Below are 14,953 nucleotides of genomic sequence, written 5' to 3'. Positions count from 1 at the left end.
TGAGAGAAGTGTATATGGATGCATTCGGTACTCTCAGTGCAATGTCATTTCTAAACATGTTAGGCCTAAATATATAGTAGATACGACTTAACAAATTTGAAGCACCCCCAAAGCATTTAATTTTTGAAATTTGCCTATTTTCTGCTTTTATGCCTTCACAAATGTTTGCCTCTTCTTTTCAGAAGGCATTGGCACTACTGCTCCCAACGCATAAAGTAGGATTCCAGCTAATTTTAGTTCATGCTGGCTGGACCAAGAGATGACGGAAAAAATTAAAATGCATAGGTAGCATTAAGAAGGAAAGACTTCATATACATCCACAAAAGCTGAGAAGACACTGACTAGAATACCGACCTGGGCCAAAACCAGCAATAAATTCATTAAAAAAGATAAAGCAACAAAGACCAAAGTCATTTAAGACACAATCTCTTGTAACCTCTATTTATTACTGCTACTCCATGAGGAAACAATAATTTAAAAACCTATTTTAAAGTCCCATTAATTAGAATAAAACAATTAAACATTTATTGCATCCAGAACATGAACAAATATGCATGTAGCGGACTTCTGTGAGATAGAAAAATACCAGTCTATCACCCTAAAGTTTTCTATTTTACTGAGTGGACCTAATTCAGAGAGTCGGTTTTTCGGCTATCGATTGCCAGTCAACTTATTTGCCAGGGGGGGGGAAAGTTATTTCACAAACAAGGGATGGCCAGAAAAAAAGAAAAGAAGAAAAAGAGCCAAACTGCCAATAATAATAATAATAATAATAATAATAATAATATGCCCCGTTTCAGATTCTACCTCTGGCTCCTACTCCCAAGTATACTCCTCAAGCCCATACTACCTTTTGAGTCGCTCCTGTCCTGTCAATCACAATAAATTGTAATTCACCGACACACTTCCAGGACGGATTGATCTGCAGAAACCCCAAAGCGGTTTTGCAACATCGACTCCCCAACCCAATCCACATTATTCACACAAATGGGGTGAAGGGAGAGAGAGAAAAGAAGAAGGGGGGAAGGGGGGAGAAAGGGGGATAGAAAAAAAGGGGGGAGAAATCCAGACTTCCTTCCTTCTTTTCCCCCCACAAAGGCCAAAAGAGCCTCCCATTCCAGAAGTACAAGGATGGGCCAAAAAGTCACAATATAATATGGGTTTAATAACTTTTTCCATAAAGATTTTCACACCTAATATAATTCAATTGCATCCCCTATATATACTCTCTACTATATATATGTGATGCAAAGGCACCTGATGGGTTTAATAACTTTTTCGGAAAAGATTTTCACACTGAATGTAATGCAATTGCATCCCCTATATATACCCTGTATTATAAATGCAAGGTAAAGGTACCTGATGGGTTTAATAACTTTGCTCAAAGAGATTTTTGCACCTAACGTAATGTAACTGTGTCCCCTATATATACTCTCTACTATATATATGCGATAGAAAAGCACCTGGTGGGTTTAATAACTTTTTTTGGCAAAGATTTTCACACCTAATATAATGCAATTGCATCCCCTATATATAATTTCTACTATATATATGTGATGGTGGGTTTAATAACTTTTTCCAAAGAGATTTTCACACCTAAAGTAATGTAATTGCATCCCCTATACCCCTATATATACTCTCTACTATATATCTGTGATCTAAATTGTAAATGTAAAAAAAAAATAGAGGTGAGAAAGGCGGTATATAAATACAGTAAATAAATAAATTTTACAGCAAATAAAAAATAATAAATAAAGGATAAATAAATAATATGGTAATATATAAATAAATAAATAATTAAATAAGGCTAAATAAGTAATACAGTAAATAGAAATAGAAATGTAAAAAATAGGGGTGAGAAAGGCGGTATATAAATACAGTAAATAAATAAATATTACAGCAAATAAAAATACTAATAAATAAAGGCTAAATAAATAATATGGTAAATATAAATAATAAATTAAATAAATAAATAATAAAGGCTAAATAAGTAATACAGTATATATAAATAAATAAATAATAAATGAAATGAGTTATTTCAGATTGAAAACCCTTGTTGTCACTCTTTATATCCCGCTTCTACGCACATATTTCTTTACACTCACACATTTCAATGGACCACCGAATTTAATCAGAAATGCTGCCAATAATAATAATAATAATAATAATAATAATAATAATAATATATTCATTCAAACCTGCAGAGAGTGATATACAAAGCGGGACACGAGGCAGTTTCCCCAACTCTTCCCTGAACTAGACATACACAAAATACACACACACACACATCCCATATGCTTCAGAGACCTTGTCTGGAAAAAAAGTTACTTTTACCCCAACCCCCCTTCCCTTGCAACCTCAAAAGTTACTTTTACCCCGATCCCCCCTTCCTTTGCAACCTCTCAATATCTCTCTCTCTCTCTCTCTCTCTTTGTCTGAACACCAAGACCCGGAACTTTCTTCCTCGGGTGGGGAAAAAAACCCACAAAGGACACACACATATACACACACACAAATAGAACGAGGAGGAGAAGCCCCAGCACGAGACGCCCCAGAACAACAACAACAACAACAACAACATCCTTCTTTTTGTGGGGGGAGAGGAGGGAGGGGGGAAGAGAGGAAGAGGAAGCGAGGGAAGTGTGGATCTCCTCTCACACCTGTTTCCCGCCACGACACACCTGAGAAGGAGGGAGAAGGAGGAGGAAGAGGAGAAGGAGGAAGAGGGAAGGAGGAAGAGGAGGAGGAGGAAGAGAACACGTCGCCCCCCCCCCCCCTTCAGTCCAGCACTCCCCATGCAATCCCTCTTTCCCCTTAGGAAACACAAACACAACTGAAAAGTCGCCAAGGAAACTTTTCTGTTGTTGTTGTCGTTGTTTCCAGCCATCCCACCAACCTGTTCTCCCTTCGGCTTGGAAGCAAGCGAGTCTCAACTTTGAACGGCCCCCTTTTTTCCCTTTCCTCTTCCACTTCCTCCTCCTCCTCAGAGCATGCGGCTTGCTTCACGCCTCCTCTTCCTCCTCCTCCTTCTGTCCAAAGTTTAAACCCCTCGGAGACAAAGAAGGAGAGGGAAAGAGAAAGGGAGGAAAAGCAGCAGCACTTCTCACGTACTTTTCTTTTTTGTTTGGCTCCTCTCTTGTTGTCCTTCAGCGGCGGCGCGAAAGGGAAGAAGGAAGGGAGGGAGGAAGGAAGGGGGGGGTTCCTCTCTCTCTCTTTCTTTCTCTCTCTGTTTCTTTCTTTCTCTCTTGTTTCTCCTTCTTCTCCGTTTTCCTCAATGGAAGTCTCCCGGGCGGGAGGGGAAGAGGGAGGGAAGGAGGGAGGGGAGTCTCTGCGTGCCTTGGGTCCCTCCTCTCTCTCTCTCGCTTTCCTTCCCTCTTTCCCTCTCTCTCTCTCTGTGTCCCATTCAGACGGCGTCTAATCGCAGGGGTTGGTTGTCTCTCTTCAGGAGAGATGTGACTTGAGAGCCGGGAAAGGGAGGGAGGGAGAAGGGGAGGGGAGGGGTGGCGCGCGCACAGACTTACTTCCACTTCTACCATAATTCATCTAAAAGCAGGTGCAGCGCCTTTTCCAGGGAGCGCGCGGGCCGGGGAAAGGGAAAAGAGAGGGAGCGGGGCATCAAAGAGGGGGGAAGGGAAGCCGCGGGGGGTCAAAAAGGTACCCACCCTGGAGGAAAAAAAAACCACTTTCTTCTGCAGGCTGGGCGAGAGAGGGAGGGGGGGAAACGAAGCCAGGCTTCTGAAAGGGGATGCCCCTTCTCTGAAACTCTTATACTGTTTGGGTCTCTTTCTCGGGCAGGCATGGACAAAACTTGGTCCCTCTCTCCAGACGTTTGGGACTTCAACTCCCACAATTTCTGCTGCAAAGCAACCTGAGCCCTGCCACATGTACAATGGAGGACTTTCTTGCAGCAACACCAGAGGCGCTCCAGGTGGCCAGCTACTGGTCAAAAGACATTGAATAGAATACCAAGTCTGCACATTTTGTGTTTTGTTTGTTTGTTTGTCTGTAAGGGGCTTGATGAATGCAAAGCTGGGGTGAAAATTGCTGGAAGAAACATTAACAACCTCAGATATGCAGATGACACCACTCTGATGGCCGAAAGCGAGGAGGAGCTGAGGAGCCTTCTAATCAAGGTGAAAGAAGAAAGCGCAAAAGCTGGGTTGCAACTAAACATCAAAAAAACCAAGATTATGGCAACAAGAATGACTGACAACTGGAAAATAGAGGGAGAAAATGTGGAGGCCGTGACAGACTTTGTATTTCTAGGTGCAAAGATTATTTATTTATTTATTTCTGCTACTTATACCCCGCCCTTCTCCCCCCCCCCGAGGGGGGGACTCAGGGCAGCTTACAAAAAGAAGGCACAATTCGATGCCCATATCCAAATACATACATATATAAAACAATTAAAATAATTAAACAATTAACAGATTAAAAACATCAATATATGACACAGTAGCACAATAGTAAACAGTCTCATGTTCAGTGTTTTGAGTTCCATAGGTCCATTACGTTTCGTCATTATTTGCCCATCATTATGGTCTTTCTTTTTAGCTGCCAGAGTTTTCAAAAGCCTGGTCCCACATCCAAGTTTTCAGCTTTTTCCTGAATGAGAAAAGGGAAGTCGCTGATCTGATCTCCCCGGGGAGTGAGTTCCACAGGTGGGGGGCCACTACCAAGAAGGCCCTGCTCCTCGTCCCCGCCAGTCTCACTTGTGATAAAGGCGGGGTCGAGAGCAGGGCCTCCCCAGAAGATCTTAGACTCCGAGGTGGGACGTAGAGGGAGATCCGTTCGGACAGATACACTGGGCCGGAACCGTATAGGGTTTTGCAGATGCAGATGCAGACTGTGGCCAGGAAATCAGAAGACGCTTACTTCTTGGGAGAAGAGCAATGTCCAATCTCGATAAAATAGTAAAGAGTAGAGACATCAGACTGGCAACAAAGATCCACCTAGTCAAAGCCATGGTATTCCCTGTAGTAACCTACGGATGTGAGAGCTGGACCTTAGGGAAGGCTGAGCGAAGGAAGATCGATGCTTTTGAGCTGTGGTGTTGGAGGAAAGTTCTGAGAGTGCCTTGGACTGCGAGAAGATCCAACCAGTCCATCCTCCAGGAAATAAAGCCCGGCTGCTCACTGGAGGGAAGGATACTACAGACAAAGTTGAAGCACTTTGGCCACATCATGAGGAGACAGCAAAGCCTAGAGAAGACAATTATGCTGGGGAAAGTGGAAGGCAAAAGGAAGAGGGGCGGACCAAGGGCAAGATGGATGGATGGCATCCTTGAAGTGACTGGACTGACCTTGAAGGAGCTGGGGGTGGTGACGGCCGACAGGGAGCTCTGGCGTGGGCTGGTCCATGAGGTCACGAAGAGTCGGAGTCGACTGAACGAATGAACAACAACAAAAAAAATTATTTATTTATTTATTTCGGTTTACTTTTACCCCGCCCTTCTCACCCCGAAGGGGACTCAGGGCGGCTTACACATCCAAGGCACAATTTGATGCCCGTAACATACAACAGCAATAAAACAGAATAGCGCAAATTAGCAATCGACAACAATGCATTACATCTATACCCGCTAAAACCAATACAATTTCATATAAACTGATACAAACCAATTACTCCTTATTGCCGGTCAATGTTCGTTATCTCATAGTTTAGAGTTTCCTTCCACATTTATCAGTCCTGCCGGTCCTATTTGTCTGGTTGTCCTTCCTAGTTAGCAGATTGCCCGAAGGTCTGGTCCCACAACCACGTCTTTACCTTCCTCCTGAAGGACAGGAGTGATGTCGATGCCCTGATATCCATTGGAGTGAGTTCCACAGGTGAGGGGGCACCACTGAGAAGACCCTGCTCCTCGTCCCCACCAGCCTCGCTTGGGAAAGCGGTGGGGTCGAGAGCAGGGCCCCCTCAGATGATCTTAAATTCCGTGGTGGGACGTAGAGGGAGATACATTTGGACAGATACGCTGGACCGGAACCGTACAGAGTTTTGTAGGTCAAAACCAGCACCTTGAATTGGGCTCGGAACTGAACCGGCAGCCAGTGAAGCTGACACAGCAGAGGGGTGGTGTGCTCTCTGTATGTCGCCCCGGTGAGCAGCCTGGCTGCCACTCGCTGGACCAGTTGAAGTTTCCGAACCGTCTTCAAGGGCAACCCCACGTAGAGTGCGTTGCAGTAGTCTATTCGGGATGTAACAAGAGCATTAACCACTGTGGCCAGATCAGACTTCCCAAGGAACGGGCGCAACTGGTGTCCTAACAGCCTTAGGCCCTTTCCTTTTCCCCCTCAAGGAAAGGGCCTGAGGCTGTTAGGAGTTGTGGGAGTTGAAGTCCAAAACACCTGGAGAGAGGAGAGCCCAAGTTTGCCCTTGCCTGAGCAGGGATCCTCAAACTTTTTAAACAGAGGGCCAGGTGACAGTCCCTCAAACTGCTGGAGGGCCAGACTATAATTTGAAAAAGACATGAATGAATTCCTATGCACACTGCACATATCAGGAGCCCCCGGTGGTGCAGTGGGTTAAACCCCTGTGCCCGCAGGACTGAAGACCGACAGGTTGCAGGTTCGAATCCGGGGAGAGGCGGATATGCCCTCTATCAACTACAGAGGCAGATGCCCTCTATCAACTACAGCTCCTCATGCGGGGACATGAGAGAAGCCTCCCACAAGGATGATAAAAACATCAAATCATCCGGGCGTCCCCTGGGCAACGTCCTTGCAGATGGCCAATTCTCTCACACCAGAAGCGACTTGCAGTTTCTCAAGTCGCTCCTGACACGACAAAAAAAAACCTGCACATATCTTATTTGTAGTGCAAAAAACACTTTAAAACAATACAGTGGTTAAAATGAAGAACAATTTTTATCAAATATAAGTTTATTAGTATTTCAATGGAAAGTGTGGGCCTGCTGATGAGATACGATTGTTGTGTGCTTTCAAGTTTTTTCAGACTTAGGTTGACCCTGAGTGAGGGCCGGATAAATGACCTTGGAGGACCGTATCTGGCCCTCAGGTCTTAGTTTGAGGACCTCTGGTCTAGAGAGACAAAGTGGGGTAATGTTGTTGTTAATTACTATTTTTAATTATTTCATTTATTTATGTATTTACAACATATATATGCCGCCCTTCTCACCCCCAAGGGGACTCGGAGCAGCTTACAAGATATGTACATACAATATATATTATTAGCATCATACAATATCAGTATTAAATATTACTACATTGTACTATATCATTATATTATAATATTATTAGTAATATTACATGTAATATAAATATATAGTTATATATTATTACTATTAGTAGTATTATATTACATTGTTGTTGTTCATTCGTTCAGTTGTTTCTGACTCTTCGTGGACCAGCCCACGCCAGAGCTCCCTGTCGGCCGTCACCAGCCCCAGCTCCTTCAAGGTCAAGCCAGTCACTTCAAGGATCCCATCCATCCATCTTGCCCTTGGTCGGCTCCTCTTCCTTTTTCCTTCCATTTTCCGCAGCATAATTGTCTTCTCTAAGATTTTCTTTCTTCTCATGATGTGGCCAAAGTACTTCATCTTTCCCTCTACTATCCTTCCTTCCAATGAGCAGTCAGGCTTTATTTCCTGAAGTATGGACTGGTGGGATCTTCTCGCGGTCCAAGGCACTCTCAGAACTTTCATCCAGCTCCACAGTTCAAAAGCATATTTCTTTCTAACAGGAATTGTGGGAGTTGCAGTCCAAATCACCTGGAGGGCCGAAGTTTTCCCATACCTGCTATAGAGAGATAAAGTGTAGCATTGTTGGGTTGTTGAAGGTTTTTTCGAGGTTGTATGGCCATATTCTAGAGGTATTATCTCTTGACGTTTTGCCTGCATCTATGGCAAGCATCCTCAGAGGTAGTGAGGTCTGTTGGAACTAGGAAAAAGGATTTATATATCTGTGGAATGACCAGGGTGGGACAAAAGACTCTTGTCTGCTGGAGCTAGGTGTGAATGTTTCAATTGACCACCTTGATTAGCATTTGATGGTCTGGCAGTGCCTGGAGCAATCTTTTGTTGAGAGGTGATTAGATGTCCTTGTTTGTTTCCTCTCTGTTGTTTTGCTGTTGTAATTTTAGAGTTTTTTAATACTAGTAGCCAGATTTTGTTCATTTTCATGGTTTCCTCCTTTCTGTTGAAATTGTCCACATGCTTGTGAATTTCAGTGGCTTCTCTGTGTAGCCTGACATGGTGGTTATTAGAGTGGTCCAGCATTTCTGTGTTCTCAAATAATATGCTGTGTCCAGGTTGGTTCATCAGGTGCTCTGCTATGGCTGACTTCTCTGGTTGAATTAGTCTGCAGTGCCTTTCATGTTCCTTGATTCTTGTTTGGGCAATGCTGCGTTTGGTGATCCCTATGTAGACTTGTCCACAGCTGCATGGTATACGTTAGACTCCTGCAGAAGCGGGAGGATCCCTCTTGTCCTTTGCTGAACGTAGCATTTTTTTGTATTTTCTTGGTGGTTCTGTAGATTGTTTGTATGTTGTGTTTCCTCATCAGCTTCCCTATGCGGTCAGTGGTTTCCTTGATGTATGGCAAGAACACTTTTCCTCTGGGTGGATCTTCGTCTTTACTTTCGTGGCTTGTTCTCGGTTTTGCAGCTCTTCTGATGTCTGAGGTGGAGTATCCATTGGCCTGTAGAGCCCAGTTGAGGTGGTTCAGTTTAACATTGTTGTTGTTGTTAATTATTAGTAGTAATAATTTATAAAAAATATTTCAGAGAAGAAATATTTCTCCAGTCACATCTCCTATCTCTTATTTATTCATTTGGAGCATTTCTATCCCATCCTTCTCACCTCCAAAGGGGGACTCAGGACAGCTAACAACAAGCACCATTCAGTAAAAGCAATATAATATACACTAACCTACATTAAAAACAATTATAAAACATTAAAACTGTTCACCAATTCTGTTCTTACCCATCGCTCCTTAAGACTGTAGGACAGATATGGGCAAACTTCAGCCCTCCCAGTATAATAATACCCCACTTTTATCTCTCTAGAGCAGGAATGGGCAAACTTCGGCCCTCCTAGTGTATTGGACTTCAACTCCCACAATTTCTAATAGCCAAAACACCTGGAGGGCCCAAGTTTGCCCATTCCTGCTCTAGAGAGATAAAGTGGGGTATTATTATTTGTATTTTGATTCTGTAGTCCACTTGTCGATCGATGTCCAGAACCAGCAGCATCCACCGCGGTCCTTTTTATCCTGGCTGTCGACCAAGCCAGTATAGACTTCCTTGTGGTTTGTTTCTCCATAGTGCTAATGGGTTAGTTCCACTCTTAATTCCACTCCTCAGCCGAGACCTCTCTAGCTTGGTTGGACCTGCTGGTAGCTACACTACCACCAGCACAGCTCTCAGCATCCTTGGAGCAGTTAAGCCCCCCACCACAATAAGATGGCACCCATTGGGAAGCCAGCATTTGGAAACAATAAACATTGACAAAATCATGATCTGTCAACTGCAAAAGGCCACCTTACTTGGATATGTGCGCATCATTTGAAAATACATCACACAGTCCTAGACGCTTCGGAAGTGTTCGACTTGTGATTTTGTGGTACGAAATCCAGCATCTATATATATATATATATATATATATAGTTTGCTCTGACATACTGTGTTTTTGTGTCAGTAAAGTAATAATATGTTTTATTAGCTACCCACATTTCCTCAATGCTTGTTGTATTAAAATACACATATAAAACACAACACCACTTTATTTATTTATTTATTTATTATAAAACATAACACCACTTCATTTATTTAAATTAAGAATACAGTTATAATGTATAAAAAACCACAAACATAATTAAAAACTTGGCATTATGCTAGAGTTCCTTTGAGCAGAAGTTGGCCACTTCGAATGCCTCTGGTGTCGCTGTAAGAAGGTCCTCCATTGTGCACGTGGCAGGGCTCAGACTGCATTGTAGTAAGTGGTCAGAGGTTTGCTGTTCTCCATACTCACACCAGAAATGACTTGTATAACACCACTAAAATCCATAGAATAAGATCACGCTTGGGACAAAATAGGTTTTGGATTACGTACTGAGCTATCTTGGAGGTGGGGCTCATGTCTAATCATGGCATTCATTTAAATGATCTAATAGTAATAATAAAATGTGTTACCTGCCTCTCCTTTCTGCTGGAGGCGGAGTAAGCCATAGTTAAAATGCATAGATAAAATATAAGACCACTAAAATGCATACATAATAACACATGGAACAACAATTAAAACACATTAAAATCATGCATGGACCAGAAGGTTTTGGATTACAGAAGGTGCTGTCTTGAAGGTGGGACCCAAGTCAAAACACTGCATTTGTTTAATCATAATAATAAATTTTATTTGTTACTCACTTCTTACAGCTCCAGGTAGGTGCAATATAGCTACAATCATATGTAAAACATGGTAAAGTAAACTTTCCCCCTGACATTAAGACTAATCATGTCCGACTCGGGGGGGGGGGGGGGGGGGAGGTGCTCATCTCAATTTCTAAGCCAAATAGCCAGTGTTGTCCGTAGAGGCATCCAAAGTCATGTGGCCAGCATGACTGCATGGAGCACTGTTAACTTCCCATCAAGGCGGTACTTATTGATCTACTTAAATTTGCATGTTTTCAAACTACTAGGTTGGCAGAAACTGGACCTAACAGCGGGAGCTCACCCTGCTCCCCAGATTCGAACTGCCAACGTTTTGGTCAGCAAGTTCAGCAGCTCAACAGTTTAACCCACTGCACCACGAGATGCATAAGACCATTAAAATGCATATATTAAAAGACAGTAAAATCAGACTTTGGACTGAAAAGGTTTTTGTTGACATATTGAGATGTCTTGAAGATGGAACCCAAGTCTAAAAGACATAGAACAAAAATTAAAAGACATTAAAATCGTGCTTGGGAATAAAAGGATTTGGGATTTCAGATTTTGTAGAATTTGCACAAATGTAATGAACTGTCTTAGAGATGGAACCCAAGACTAAACACAACATTCATTTAATAATAATATATTACTAATAAATGTCATTTGTTACCCATATTTCCTCGAGGCGGGATATAACATAGTTAAAATACATAGATAAAAATATAATACTATTAAAACACATATATTATACAACATATATACCGTATACAGATTCACCGCCAAGACTCTACCTCCAGAAGACATTCCTAATTGCCCACGATACATGTAACCTGGAGGCAGATTTATACAGAATGTTTTTAATCATTTTGTGCATGAAACCAGTTTTTATACACTGAACCATAGAAAGCAAAGGTTTCAGTCTCAGCCACCACTCACAATTTTGGAGCATTTTTTAAAATGTCCACATCAACCTGCATAGACATATGCATATGAAAGGATGTGCTCCATCTCTGTCTTGCAATTGTCTTTATTTTCGTTGTTCAGTGGTTAGGAATAGTTATGATGTTAATACCTTTTGGAAATGACTGGTACGAAAGTCCTTGGTGAAAGATGACTCATGTCACTCGCATGTCAAAGGTTATACAGTATTTCATGAACTTCTTTAATGGGATATGACGAAATATATGGTGTCTATGTGCTGCGAACTCACACATTTTTCATCTTGTACATCTCACACAAGTACTGCTGGTGCACAGGCAATATTGGGCATAAGTTTGACACAAAATAGTGAGGTGTAGAAAGATCTCTACAAAGCTGTTCTGAACGAGACTGTTTTCACATACAAGGTTTAACCTGCTGGTTATATCTGTCACAGCTACAAGAATTTTAATCCATTTTGCACACTGGATATGTGATTTTTTTTTAAAAAAAAACTTAACTATTTAGAAACAGTTTCTGCTGAGATTAAAGAATTGTGCCAAGTTTCACAAATGCTATTGATATCCTTTTAACTTTCCTAAGGCTTCAGTCCTATCTATACACATATAAGTTTGACTAAATTCCATTGAAAGCAGTGGGTTTTATTTATGAATGCACATTTACAGGATTACAATGTTTTTTAGATTTCTGTGAACATTCCTTAATTTGAACTTAACAGAAATTAAATTTTCAAGCAAGTAAATGAAAATTACAATGCTTAAGATCAGCCTGTTGAGCTGCAGAATTCATTCAAAAATTCATGCCAAGAAAACCCAATAATAGGTTCACCCTAGGGTCGCCATAAGTCAGAATTGACAGATATGTTTTTATTTAATTTTAAAAGCACAATACAAATTTTCTAAAAGAACAACATTAACATGAATATGAGCATGTTGATGTTAGTACCAATCAATGTATTTTACTAAGTACATTGTTAACAATGTTTTTGTGAATGAAGAACTAATCTGATTATTTTTAAAATATGAACATTTACATTTTATGCATGTAAAAATAATGTATTTAATTTTCACCTAATTAAAACTAACTACATTAGACTTCCAGGGAAATAACCGATTCTGCATTGACTCATCTGGCATTTAACTTTTGTTTGCTAGATTGTTCTCTGAGAATGAAATTCAGCCAAAGCAGTGCAGAAGAAAAAAAACAAGAGGGGAAAGAAGACAACAGAACCCAGTGCACAAGTTTTCTTTTTGCTTTTTAACTTAAAGCTTGCTTTTCTCTCAGTGTAGAACTCGAGGCATCTTAAAACATGAAATAAAGCACACTCATTTATAACATTGAAGAGCAATTAAAAAATCAAAAGTAAATAAGATAGACTAAAACCAGAGACCAAAATTAAATAAATAACATGTTCAAAACACAAACACTATTTTTTATTTTTTTAAAAGTGGAGGCTTTAAAACAGGGAGCATACTCCTCCAAGACCCTTGGGAGCCATATTGTGCTGCTGAGGCTGCCAGTCTGAGCAACAGAAGTGACCCATCAACACTCTCAGAGAGCATTTGGGAAGAGTAAAACAGAATTTTAGGTTGGAACATGACTTCAGAGACTATGAGCGGGATTGACTGCAAAATATTAGTTTGAGAAAACCAGTGGGCCTAAACGAAGGAACATAGTCCAGAGAGATGTGTATTCGGCTACCCGATTTGCATTTTGACTCTCATATCCACAGGGAATATGTTCACAGACTTTGTGTGGCTATGTGAAACTGGGGATTACAGCGATTCCTTTTGAAATGGACTTCTAGTCCAAGAACACTATAGAGAAATGCCTAGAGATTACTTATTTTGTCAGACGTGGATAAATAAAACCACAGATACCTGTGACTTGGTTTGGGAGTTATACTGTATTTATTTGTTTAATTTTTACCCCATCTTTCTCCCAAATGGGACACAATGTAACTTACAATGTAAGTTTTTTAAAAAGATAAATCAACACAAAGCACAAAAGTAGTTTAAAAATTATGCCGTTAATCAAACCCCGGTGGCGCAGTGGGTTAAACCCCTGTGCCGGCAGAACTGAAGACTGACAGGTCGCAGGTTCAAATCAGGGGAGAGACAGATGAGCTCCCTCTATCAGCTCCAGCTCCTCATGCGGGGGACATGAGAGAAGCCTCCCACAAGGATGATAAAAAAAACATCAAATCATCCGGGCTTCCCTTGGGCAACGTCCTTGCAGATGGCCAATTCTCTCACACCAGAAGCGATTTGCAATTTCTCAAGTCGCTCCTGACACGACAAAAAAAAATTAAACTTAAAAACATTTGAAAAAAACATGAAGTCCATATTTAAAATAGCACATCTCTTACATGTCCTTTAACTGCAATGGTTCTCAACCTGTGGCTCCCCAGATGTTTTGGCCTTCAACTCCCAGAAATCCTAACTGCTGGTAAACTGGCTGGGATTTCCAGAAGTTGTAATCTAAAATACCTGGTGGCCCACAAGTCTGCCTACCTTGATCAGTTAAGACCTCAGGCCTGTCTTAACAGAAAGGTCTTCACCTGATGGGGGAAAGACAGCAGAGGGTGCACAAACTGAACTTTTCTCAAGATGGATTTCCATAGTTTAAGAGCAGCCACCAAGAAGGGCATGGGAGGATGGTGAAATGGAGAGAAAGCCTTCCTGTGAAGATGCTAAGACCTATCAGGACTTTTAGATAGTTTGGAACTAAGTTGTGCAAGACTTTATAAACCAGAACTAGCACTTCCTAATTCCCAGCCATGATTTGAAACATAAAAATGAGAAGCATGGCACCTATCCTTAAAAGATCCTTCTGTCCAAAAGGCTATCTAAATAAAAAAAAGTATTGTTTGCCAGCAGGAGGCAACAGAGAAGGGGTCCTCCCATGAATTTCCATTGCTTCCCATGAGAATTCAATAGATTAGGGCAGCCATCAAGAAGAATTCCTCAAGTCCTCTATAAAGGTGCTGGTGAAAGGAAGAAGGTGCTTGGTCTGGAGATGGTGAAATTGAGAGGTGACATGATAGCCATATTGAAATACCTGAAGGATGTCTTATAGAAGATGGGGCAAGCTTATTGTCTGTTGTTCCAGAACCTAGAACACAAACCAATGGGTTCAAATTAGAAGAAAAGAGCTTCCACCTAAATATTCAGAAAAAAAACAAACAAACATTGCATTGTAAAAACTACTCGAAGTGGAATAGACTGCCTTGGAAAATGGTGTATTCCTCTTTGGATACCTTTAAACATAGGTTGGATGTACATCTTTCAGGAGTGTCCTCCTGCATGCCAGGAAATTAGACGAAATTCAAGTGATATTCCTAAATATCGTAGACCCATTAAACCAGTTGCTGAATTGTGTAAGCTCTTACGTAATTGAGTGCTTTAGTAGGCCTGCTTTCCAGCGAATGAATTCAGGCTTTACAAATTGGTGACATACTGTATTTCCTCAATTGTAAGTTGCACCCTTATTTCAGTACCATCACCAACAAAAATACACAGATACGATTGTAAGATGCAGCCCATTTTAGGGATGTTTATATTGGGGGGAAAGTGAGTCTTTGTTGTTGTTCATTCGTTCAGTCGTCTCCGACTCTTCGTGACCTCATGGACCA

At 41.3% G+C, this 14,953-nt stretch overlaps 1 protein-coding gene across 6 annotated transcripts in view; it reads right to left on the bottom strand.

Annotated features, from left to right (window-relative positions):
- Positions 1 to 3,476, bottom strand: part of FOXP4 (forkhead box P4) — a 174,512-nt gene extending 171,036 nt beyond the window's left edge. For 3 of the 6 annotated variants that reach the window (XM_067468003.1, XM_067468002.1, XM_067468006.1), the window contains exon 1: positions 3,112 to 3,476. The gene's annotated coding sequence lies outside the window, so the exon portion shown is untranslated. Of the gene's footprint in view, positions 1 to 850; positions 936 to 2,896; positions 2,996 to 3,111 lie in introns of those variants that run through there. The other 3 variants (XM_067468004.1, XM_060773076.2, XM_067468005.1) reach the window with 2 other exon arrangements.
- Positions 3,477 to 14,953: the final 11,477 nt, after the last annotated feature.

This window comes from Anolis sagrei, chromosome 4 (genome assembly GCF_037176765.1).
Source record: "Anolis sagrei isolate rAnoSag1 chromosome 4, rAnoSag1.mat, whole genome shotgun sequence".
NCBI lineage: Eukaryota > Metazoa > Chordata > Lepidosauria > Squamata > Dactyloidae > Anolis > Anolis sagrei.
Note: the sequence above shows the minus strand (reverse complement) of the source record. Positions and strands in the feature narration are given on the sequence as shown.